The sequence below is a fragment of the Panulirus ornatus genome, chromosome 51 (genome assembly GCF_036320965.1).
Source record: "Panulirus ornatus isolate Po-2019 chromosome 51, ASM3632096v1, whole genome shotgun sequence".
Lineage (NCBI taxonomy): Eukaryota > Metazoa > Arthropoda > Malacostraca > Decapoda > Palinuridae > Panulirus > Panulirus ornatus.
Genome location: NC_092274.1, coordinates 952,766 through 963,364, shown reverse-complemented (window position 1 = coordinate 963,364; position 10,599 = coordinate 952,766).

Here is a 10,599-nt window from a genome sequence, read left to right as displayed (position 1 = left end):
CAATCAAAATCTTATTATCAGTATCATGGTCAAACGTAATTACTTCTTTACTATAACCATGAAAGTACTAAAGCACTATCAGCGAGCTAGTAACTATCAGGCGAAAGCAAAACCTTAATTTTATTTATTTTCGTTCAAATGAAGTCAAGGAATACATTGGACTGAAACGCGGTTAGCGGCAACTGCAAGGAATCATGAATATAACACTTTAATATATTTATATATATATATATATATATATATATATATATATATATATATATATATATATATATATATATATATATGAAAGAATACTTCCCACGTATTCCCTGCGTGTTGTAGAAGGCGACTAAAAGGGGAGGGAGCCGGGGGCTGGAAATCCTCCTCTCTCGTTTTTAACTTTCCAAGAGGAGTAACAGAGACGGGGGTTATGTGAGGATTTCCCTCAAAGGCTCAGTCCTTTGTTCTTAACGCTACCTCACCAACGAGGGAGATGGCGAATAGTATGACATATACATATATACACATGTACATAATTCATACTGTCTGCCCTTATTCATTCCTGTCGCCACCCCGCCACACATGAAATGACAACCCCCTCCCCCTCATGTGCGCAAGGTAGCACTAGGGAAAAGACAACAAAGGCCACGTTCGTTCACACTCAGTCTCTAGCTGTCATGTATAATGCACCGAAACCACAGCTCCCTTTCCACATCCAGGCCCCACACAACTTTTCATGGTTTACCCCAGACGCTTCACATGCCCTGGCTCAATCCACTAACAGCACGTCGACCCCGGTATATCACATCCTTCCAATTCACTCTATTCCTTGTCCGCCTTTCACCCTCCTGCATGTTCAGGCCCCGATCACTCAAAATCTTTTTCACGCCATCTTTCCACCTCAAATTTGGTCTCCCACTTCTCGTTCCCTTTACCTCTGCCACATATATCCTCTTTGTCAATCTTTTCTCACTCATTCTCTGCATGTGGCCAAACCATTTCAAAACACCCTCTTCAGCTCTTTCAACCACATTCTTTATTACCACACATCTCTCTTACCCTATTATTACTTACTCAATCAAACCACCTCACACCACATACTGTCCTCAAACATCTCATGTCCAACACATCCACCATCCTCTGAACAACTCTATCTATAGCTCACACCTCACAATCATATAACATTGTTGGAACCAATATTCATTCAAACATACCCATTTTTGCTTTCAGAGATAACGTTCTTGCCTTCCACACATTTTTCAATGCTCCCAAAATTTCATCCCCTCCCCCACCAGAAGACTCACCTCCACTTCCATGGTTCCATCCACTGCCAAACCCACTCCCAAATACCTAAAACACTTCACTTCCTTCAATTTTTCTCCATTCTAACGTACCTCCCAATTGACTTGTCCCTTAACCCTGCTCTACCTAATAGCCTTGCTCTTATTCACATTTACTCTCAGCTTTCTTCTTTCACACATTTTACCAAACTCAGTCACCAGTTTCTGCAGTTTCTCACCCGAATCAGCCACCAATGCTGTATCATCAGCGAACAACTGACTCACTTCCCAAGCTCTCTCATCCACAACAAACTCCATACGTACCCCTCTCTCCAAAACTCTTGCATTCACCTCCCTAACAATCCCATCCATAAACAAATCAAACAACCATGGAGACATCACGCAACCCTGCCACAGACAGACATTCACTGAGAACCAATCACTTTCCTCTCTTCCTACTCATACACATGCCTTACATCCTCGATAAAAACTTTTCACTGCTTCTAACAACTTGCCCCCCCACACCATACATCAACTCTATCAACTCTAATCATATGCCTTCTCCAGATCCATAAATGCTACATACAAATCCATTGGCTTTTCTAAGTATTTCTCACATACATTCTTCAGAGCAAACTCCTGATCCACACATCCTCAATCACTTCTGAAAACACACTGCTCTTCCCAAATCTGATGCTTTGTACATGCCTTCACCCTCTCAATCAATACCCTTCCATATAATTTACCAGGAATACTCAACAAACTTATTCCTCTGTAATTTGAGCACTCACCTTTATCCCCTTTGCCTTTGTACAATGGCACTATGCAAGCATTCTGTCAATCCTCAGGCACCTCACCATCAGTCATACATACATTAAATAACCTTATCAACCAGTCAACAACACAGTCACCCCCTTTTTTATCAAATTCCGCTGCAATACCATCCAAACCCGCTGCCTTGCTGGATTTCATCTTCTGCAAAGCTTTTACAACCTCTTCTCTGTTTACCAAATCATTCTCCCTAACCCTCTCACTTTGCACACCACCTCAACCAAAACACCCTATATCTGCCACTCTATCATCAAACACATTCAACAAACCTTCAAAGTACTCCATCTCCTTCTCACATCACCACTACTTGTTATCACCTCCCCATTAGCGCCCTTCACTGATGTTCCCATTTGTTCCCCTTGACTTACGCATTCTATTTACCTCCTTCCAAAACATCTTTTTATTCTCCCTAAAATTTAATGATACTCTCTCAACCCAACTCTCATACGCCCTCTTTTTCACCTCTTGCACCTTTCTCTTGACCTCCTGCCTCTTTTTTGTACATCTCCCACTCATTTGCATCAATTCCCTGCAAAAATCATCCAATGCCACTCTCTTCTCTTTCACCAGTAATCTAACTTCTTCATCCCACCACTCACTACCCTTTCTAATCTGCCCACCTATCACGTTTCTCATGCCACAAGCATCTTTTGCACAAGCCATCACTACTTCCCTAAATACATCCCATTCCTCCCCCACTCCCCTTATGTCCTTTGTTCTCACCTTTTTCCATTCTGTACTCAGTCTCTCCTGGTACTTCCTCACACAAGTCTCCTTCCCAAGCTCACTTAATCTCACCACTCTCTTTACCCCAACATTCTCTCTTCTTTTCTGAAATCCTCTACAAATCTTCACCTTCGCCTACACAAGATAATGATCAGACATCCCTCCAGTTGCACCTCTCAGCACATTACCATCCAAAAGTCTCTCTTTCATGCGCCTATCAATCAAATATATATGCACACCCACACGCGCACATATACATACCTATACATTTCAATGTATACATACACACACATATACACATGTATACATTCATACTTGCTGCCTTCATCCATTCCCGTCGCCATCCCGCCACACATGAAATGGCAACCTCCTCCCCCAGAACGCGTGCGAGTTAGCTCCAAGAAAGACAACAAAGGCCACATTCGTTCAAGCTCAGATTCTAGCTGTCATGTGTAATGCACAGAAACCACAGCTCCCTTTCCACATGCCCTGGTTCAATCCACTGACAGCATGTCAACCCCGGTATACCACATTCTTCCAATTCACTTTTCCTTGCACACCTTTCACCCTCCTGTATGTTCAGGCCCTAATCACTTAAAATCTTTTTCACTCCATCCTTCCATCTCCAATTTGGTCTCCCACTTCTCCTCATTCCCTCCACCTCTGACACATATATCCTCTTGGTCAATCCTTCCTAACTCATTCTCTTGATGTGACCATTTCAATACACCCTCTTATGTTCACTCAACCACACTCTTTTTATTACCACACATCTCTCTTACCCTTTCATTACTTACTTGATCAAACCACATATTGCCCTCAAACATCTCATTTCCAACAAATCCACCCTCCTCCGCACAACCCTATCTATAGCCCATGCCTCACAACCATATAATATTGTTGGAACCACTATTCCTTCAAACATACCCATTTTTGCTCTCCAACATAACATTCTAGCTTCCACACATTCTTCAACATTTCCATAACCTTCGCCCCCTCCCCAACCCTGTGATTCACTTTTGCTTCCATGGTTCCATCAGCTGCTACATCTACTCCCAGATATTTAAAACACTTCAATTCCTCCAGTTTTTCTCCATTCAAACTTACCTCCCAATTAACTTGTTCCTAAACCCCACTGAACCTAAAAACCCCACCCATTCACACACATTACATTCTCACCCCTCCCATTCACACACATTACATTCTCTATATGGAAAAAAAGTGGATTTGCTGCTATAAAATGGAGTTAAGTATGGAAAAGCTTGTTTATACAGTTCCCCATGATATTCAATATATGGTGTGTGTGTGTGTGTGTGTGTAATGTGTGAAAAATGCAATACCTTCACCTTGCTTAACTCAGAAAAAATAAAAATCATATTAGAACCACCATGCACACACTTAAAAAATATCTAAATGCATGATGTCATCAAATTTATGAAAAGCTTAAATAAAACAAATTGTATCTTCTATCTTTTTATTGGGCCTATATCTGTGAGTCACAACAGAGTGATGAGGTCCAAGTTGCCCAAGTCTTTCAGTTAACGAAATGCATAGTTTCATTATAAAAAATTCTTTCAGACTTTGTTTCCCATTCATATTTCTGCCATCAAGTTGGCCTGATTCATGGAGAAGTTTTGTGTTTACCTGAAAGCCTGTTAATCAATAAACTTCAAAGATGGCAGAAAATCGGTTTGAAACCACAATAAGACATGGAAGGAGATGAAACAGTAGCATTAGAATAAAAAAAGTATATACAGTTGAATAAGACACTTAACATATGGAGATGGGAGAGGATATAGCAATATCAGTTACAGCATCAACAGGGTCAAAGCTGAGATGCAACATACTCCAAAATACTCAGTACAGGTACATGAGTTATAAAACTAAGCTTATGGGCTAAATTGCAGCTGTTATCATTATTCTATACAAATCATATCATAAAGATCATAAGTTTCCAAAAAACATATATCCAATACTGATGGAGTTAAGCATCTTCAAGCATGAAGGCTCTGCAACATCTCTGTTAACAGGATAAACCGATGTAAATCTTACTAAAAAATTTAAATCATATTCTTATCTCTACATGTTCAAAACACTGATAATTGTATTTCAAAAAAAAGAATCGTAGTGCTGTCATTCCACCCACTTCAATGAGGGAGATGGAAAAACACTCCTTTAAGCATTCATTCTACTAGCAGAGTAAAATACACCTTTAAATCATGACTTGTTATAAAACTGCTGATATCAGGTAGAAAAACTATTTCAATTGCTCACTAAAGTAAAGGAATGACATTTTACAAATGATCAACCACAATAAAGAGGCATGAGGTCCTTCACAGAAGGCAATACCACTAATAAATTTCTGTACAGTTGATGAGGGCCAGGTGAAGAGGGTAACAAGGATAAAGACAAATGCAATTACCAATAACAAAGATAATGTAGCAGAGATGAAAATGAAAGACAAAGGCAACCAGCTAGCAAAATGAGGTAAGAAAGCAAATACATACACATGCTGAATACTAACCAATGCCCCATCCATCTACAAACCCACAAGATTAGTGGTCAGAGCATTATTGCTCATCATTTACATTTATCAATCAACCTAAATGAATATGTTTTGTAAATGAAGTAATGATAATGACTTATAAATACTGAAGTATGTGCTGACTTAAATGAAGACTTCAATCAACTGCAAAAACAGTTATATGTGAAGCTAATGAAATGTAACCCTATCTTATTTAGTCAAAAGAGAGCAAAAGACAGTATATGTTATGGCTCATCCCTTACATCTTATGAAGGCTTGAACATACAACAGTTAAAGTTCTAGGTTGTTTTGCCATATCCACCATAACCTCTACACTAGCTATTGGTCACCTAGAGTCTTAAATCATATCCCTGGGGACTATTCACTATGTTCAGTATGGAACTGAGCATGACCCTGCTTATCATGAAGTAGATACTGCTGAGTTACCTAAGTTAGTGACCATAGTACATAGTACAATGAATTTCTCTTACAGGAAACTACTGATGCAAATTGCAAAAGAACTGATAGTAGGGATGCATTAAAGCCTTTCTATTATCACATAGGATTGCTGTCACCCAGGTTTCTTTGGTAAACAGCTCATATACTGCTCATAAATCACCACAAAATCAGTTCAGAGAGAAAGATGATGGACAAATAATTCTTCAGCAGTATTCATTTTTGATATTTTCCCAATTAAAACCTGGTTCTTTCAAGGTCCTGCTGAGGAAAACAAGTTCTGTGCTATAATCACTATGAAGGTCACCTGAGTTAAACATGTAAACAGACTGAGTAAAAACGATGTCAAAACTAATTTTGTCTGAGCTAAACTTGGATATGTACCATCCTGATCCCCAAAGAGAAATACAATTGTGTACACTTTTTGGATGATCCAGGAAGGCTATTGAAAGAATGAGGTTTACAAGATGGGTTGATCCTCATACTTTTCAGGAAAATGAAAAATCAAATATGACCAATAATTCCATACTCATATACAATACCTACTATGTAAATAAAGGACAATTCTTTAACATAACACAATATGGCACAAGGACTTTAAATAAATACTAAGATTCAAAATAATCTACAACAAAAAAGTGGACAACTGGTATAAACTGAATTTGAATATAACATTATCATAATAAGTACTACAACTTTCATAAAATTTTATCAATTACCATGCAGTAAATACCAACTGACATAGTCAGTCATTTGATGCTCACATTCTGACATCTATCTGCCTTTCTCTCTCCAAGAGAGACTATTCATGACAATACTAGTTCCAGTACAAGAATCAATACAATTTCTGTAAATTCACATGAATCAATACACATGGTAAATTTCCATCAGCAGTATGCATTTACAAAATTAGCCAAGCTAAAATAACCCTTTGTGCAATCTTTTCCTACAAACACACATCACACTAAGTGCTACTTTTTATTCTTCAGAAGATGAATTCACATGATGAATTATTAACAACTGGTCCTGCATGTAATAAGAAGACTGGGTCTGACATAAGGCAAACTAAAACTTTATGACATATGGCATTTATATATTGCACATGCTCTTTGACACTAATAATATTCAACCTCAACCTAATGTCAAAGATCACTATGGTAAACTTGTTTAGCAAAAAGCATATATACAGCATCCACACACACACATAAGCTACTTCACTGATGCAAGGAAAAAAAAAAAAATATATATATATATATATATGGAGGGAACAAGAAGCAGGAGACCAAATTGGAGGTGGAAGGATAGACTGAAAAAGATTTTGAGCAGTTGGGGCCTGAACATACAGGAGGGTGAGAGGCCTCCAAGGAATAGGTGAATTGGAACATATGGTATACGTGGGTATATATGGGTCAACGTGCTGTCAATAGACTGAACCAGGGCATGTGAAGCATCTGGGGTAAACCATGGAAAGGTCTGTGGGGCCTGGATGTGGTTAGGGAGCTGTGTTTTGGTGCAATACACATAACAGCTAGAAACTGAGTGTGAATAAATGTGGCCTTTTTTATCTCTTTTCCTGGCGCTACCTCACTGAAGCAGGAAGTAGTGATGCTATTTCCTGTGTGGCAGGGTAATGACAGGAATGGATGAAGGAAAGCACATATGAATATATGTATGCGTATATATAGGTATATGTCTGCGTATATATAAATAATAAATAACAATGAATGTACATGTATGTACATGTGCCTGTTTCGGAATATATGTATACACGTGTATGTGGGTGGGTTGGGCCCTTCCTCGTCTGTTTCCTTGCACTATCTCGCTAACATGGGAGACAGCGATTAAGGAATAGAGTGAATTGGAACGATGTGGTATACTGGGGTTGACGTGCTGTCAATGAACTGAACCAGGCCATGTGAAGAGTCCGGGGTAAACGATGGAAAGTGTTGTGGGGCTTAGATGTGGAAAGGGAGCTGTGGTTTCAGTGCATTACAAATGACAGCTAGACACTGTGCATTACACATGACAGCTAGAGACTGAGTGTGAATGAATGTGGCCTTTGTTGTCTCTTCCTAGCACTACCTCGCGTGTGCACAGGGGAGAGGGGGTGCCACTTCAAGAGTATATATATGTATATGTCTATGTATATAATGTATGTATACAGTGAAATGTATAGGTATGAATATGTGCATATGTGTATGTGGGTGGGTTGGGCCATTCTTTCATCTGTGGGAGACAGCGACAAAGTATAATTAATAAATAAATAAATATATATCTATCTATATCTTTATCTATTATACTTAATCACTGTCTCACACTGTTGTATGCCTTACACCCTCATGTATCAAAATCTTCTTCACTCCATCCTTCCACCACCAATTTGGTCTCCTGCTTTTCCTTGTTCCCTCCAACTCTGACACATACATCCCCTTTGTCAATCTTTCCTCACTCATTCTCTCAATATGTCCAAAGCATTTCAACAGGTAAGCTGAGGAGTAAGTGTTCAGTGTCTTCAATATAGAAGCTGCATCATGGGTGAGATGTGATATACTGAACTAGTGTCTGCAATGTTATAGAGAGAGGTGGTACCCAGAAAGTAAATGAGTAACTCAGACAAACCTGGGGAGTGTAATTTCAGATAGGTGTATGCATGAAATGGAATTTAAGGCTGCATTGGGAGGGCCCATACTAGAAAAGCACAGAAAAGGGTGAAGTGTTGGAAATGAAATACTTGAGGATGATATTTGGTGTTACTGAGTTAATAACATAGGGAATGGTAGTGTTAGAGAACAATGTGTTAGTAAACAGAGTATAAGAAGAAAACAGGTTGCCAAATGGTTTGGACATACAGAAATGATGAGTAAAGAGCGACAAAGAAGATATATGTGTTAGAATTGGAGGGACCACGAAGAAAGTGAAGACTGTGAAGTTGGAGGAATAAAATAAAAAAGGCTTTGAAATATCAGGGTCAGAATATTGAGGAGGGTGAGAGATGTGCATGAGGTAGAATGAATTGGAGCACTGTGGTGCACATGGGGTATGTGCAGTAAATGGGAAACATCAGGGGATATGAAGTAGCCAAGGGAAACCACGGAATAATCTGCAGGGCCCTAATGTGGATGGAGGACTCTCATTTCAATGCATCATACACAACAGCTGGAGAGAATATGTGAGCAAATGAGGCCATTTCAGTTGTTCCTTCTCTAAAATCAAAAAAGCAAACAAGTGCAAAAACAGACATATATCATGCTATGTCCAGCATCAAGGATAAGGGCATAAGCAGAATATCTACAATATTTCAATGAATATACAATACTCTATGTATGCTTCATATTTGAGTGCGGGAGATTTACATCACAAAAAATAAGTAAAAGTCCTTGGTTATGTCATCTTGATAATATTGTGAAGTATAGAAATACAAGAGAAATATGTAAAAAAAAAGAAATAATGAAAATAAAAAAGTGCAATGAAATAAGCCTTAGAATAAGAATACCATACTGTATAAAAAAAATTAGAGTAATAAATTTTGATACAAAACATTCATGAAATCTGAAATAAAACTGCCTTTACAACTTCATTATCGAGGTAACTCTAACAAATGAGTAGCTATGTACCACAGTAACTAAGTCATGAATACTTAACAACAGTATATGACAATACTGTGCTTTTATGCACATACTTGTTCAATAAATCTTGCTATCTTACTGGGCAAAACCCATACTTAAATATGACATATCAAGTCATAATATTGGAATTACAATATGGCAAGTCATCTATTACTTCAAAATTTTGGCTATGCAAGCATTAAGCAGAAGTAAGTTATGACTCACACCAACATGTCATACTGCAACAACACATTAACCCTGGTAGACATTGAGTTCAAGTACAGTGGAATTGAATAATCGATCATAATCCCTACTAAAAGATTAAATTTAGTAAGGACCATAAAAGCACCCATGCGAAGTTTAAATCCGATATTTACATGACTAGATGGTACCATGTCGCTTAATATTTTTCTGTCTGAAAGTACAGTGTTATTTTCTACATAAATCTCATTACTCAACTTTACGCGTAATAGTTGAAATGTGCTTTACAGTTGAGCAGGAGGAGCAGTTATGGTGCTTAAATGGTAAATGGACAAATATAGCAGAGAAGAAAACCACAGTTTTGAAATTAAATCCTATCATTCTTATATATCTCTGATTCCTGCTTAACCTACTTAATATATCTGAATGATGTGACGGCCAAACCAACAGGCAGCAGTGTCTGGATTAACGTCAAGCATTGCTACTACCTCTTGGGGCTTGGAAAATGAAATGTTCAATGGGGACTGCAAGTGGCACACTACTCTGTCAGACTTTGAATATGTGAGTATGATGTAACTCAAAAGCTATTTTCTTGGCGGGAAGGGTAAGAGGAGACTGCATTTTTGTTAACCTTACCTTCAAACGGATAAAGGGAAAATTTTACATACCTTAATTCCATATGTGCACAATCTTGTTTCAATGGATTAACTGGGTGATACTTGTCCACATTTGAAGTACTCTGAATATCATAGCAAATATCAACAAAGCTTTTCACGTTTAAAAATACTCAAGTTATTCTTGCAGTTGTAACTGTACATGATTTCAAATCTGTAAATTCAATAAGCAAAACACCAGTGCTGAATTCACCAACACCAATCGAGTTACTTACATAACATAAGGCTTCATGTGGAATACTATCCTTTCACTTTTTTGGTGAATGTATACCTCCCTATCCAAGAGAATGCATGTCATCCTATACCATAATGAGTGCATG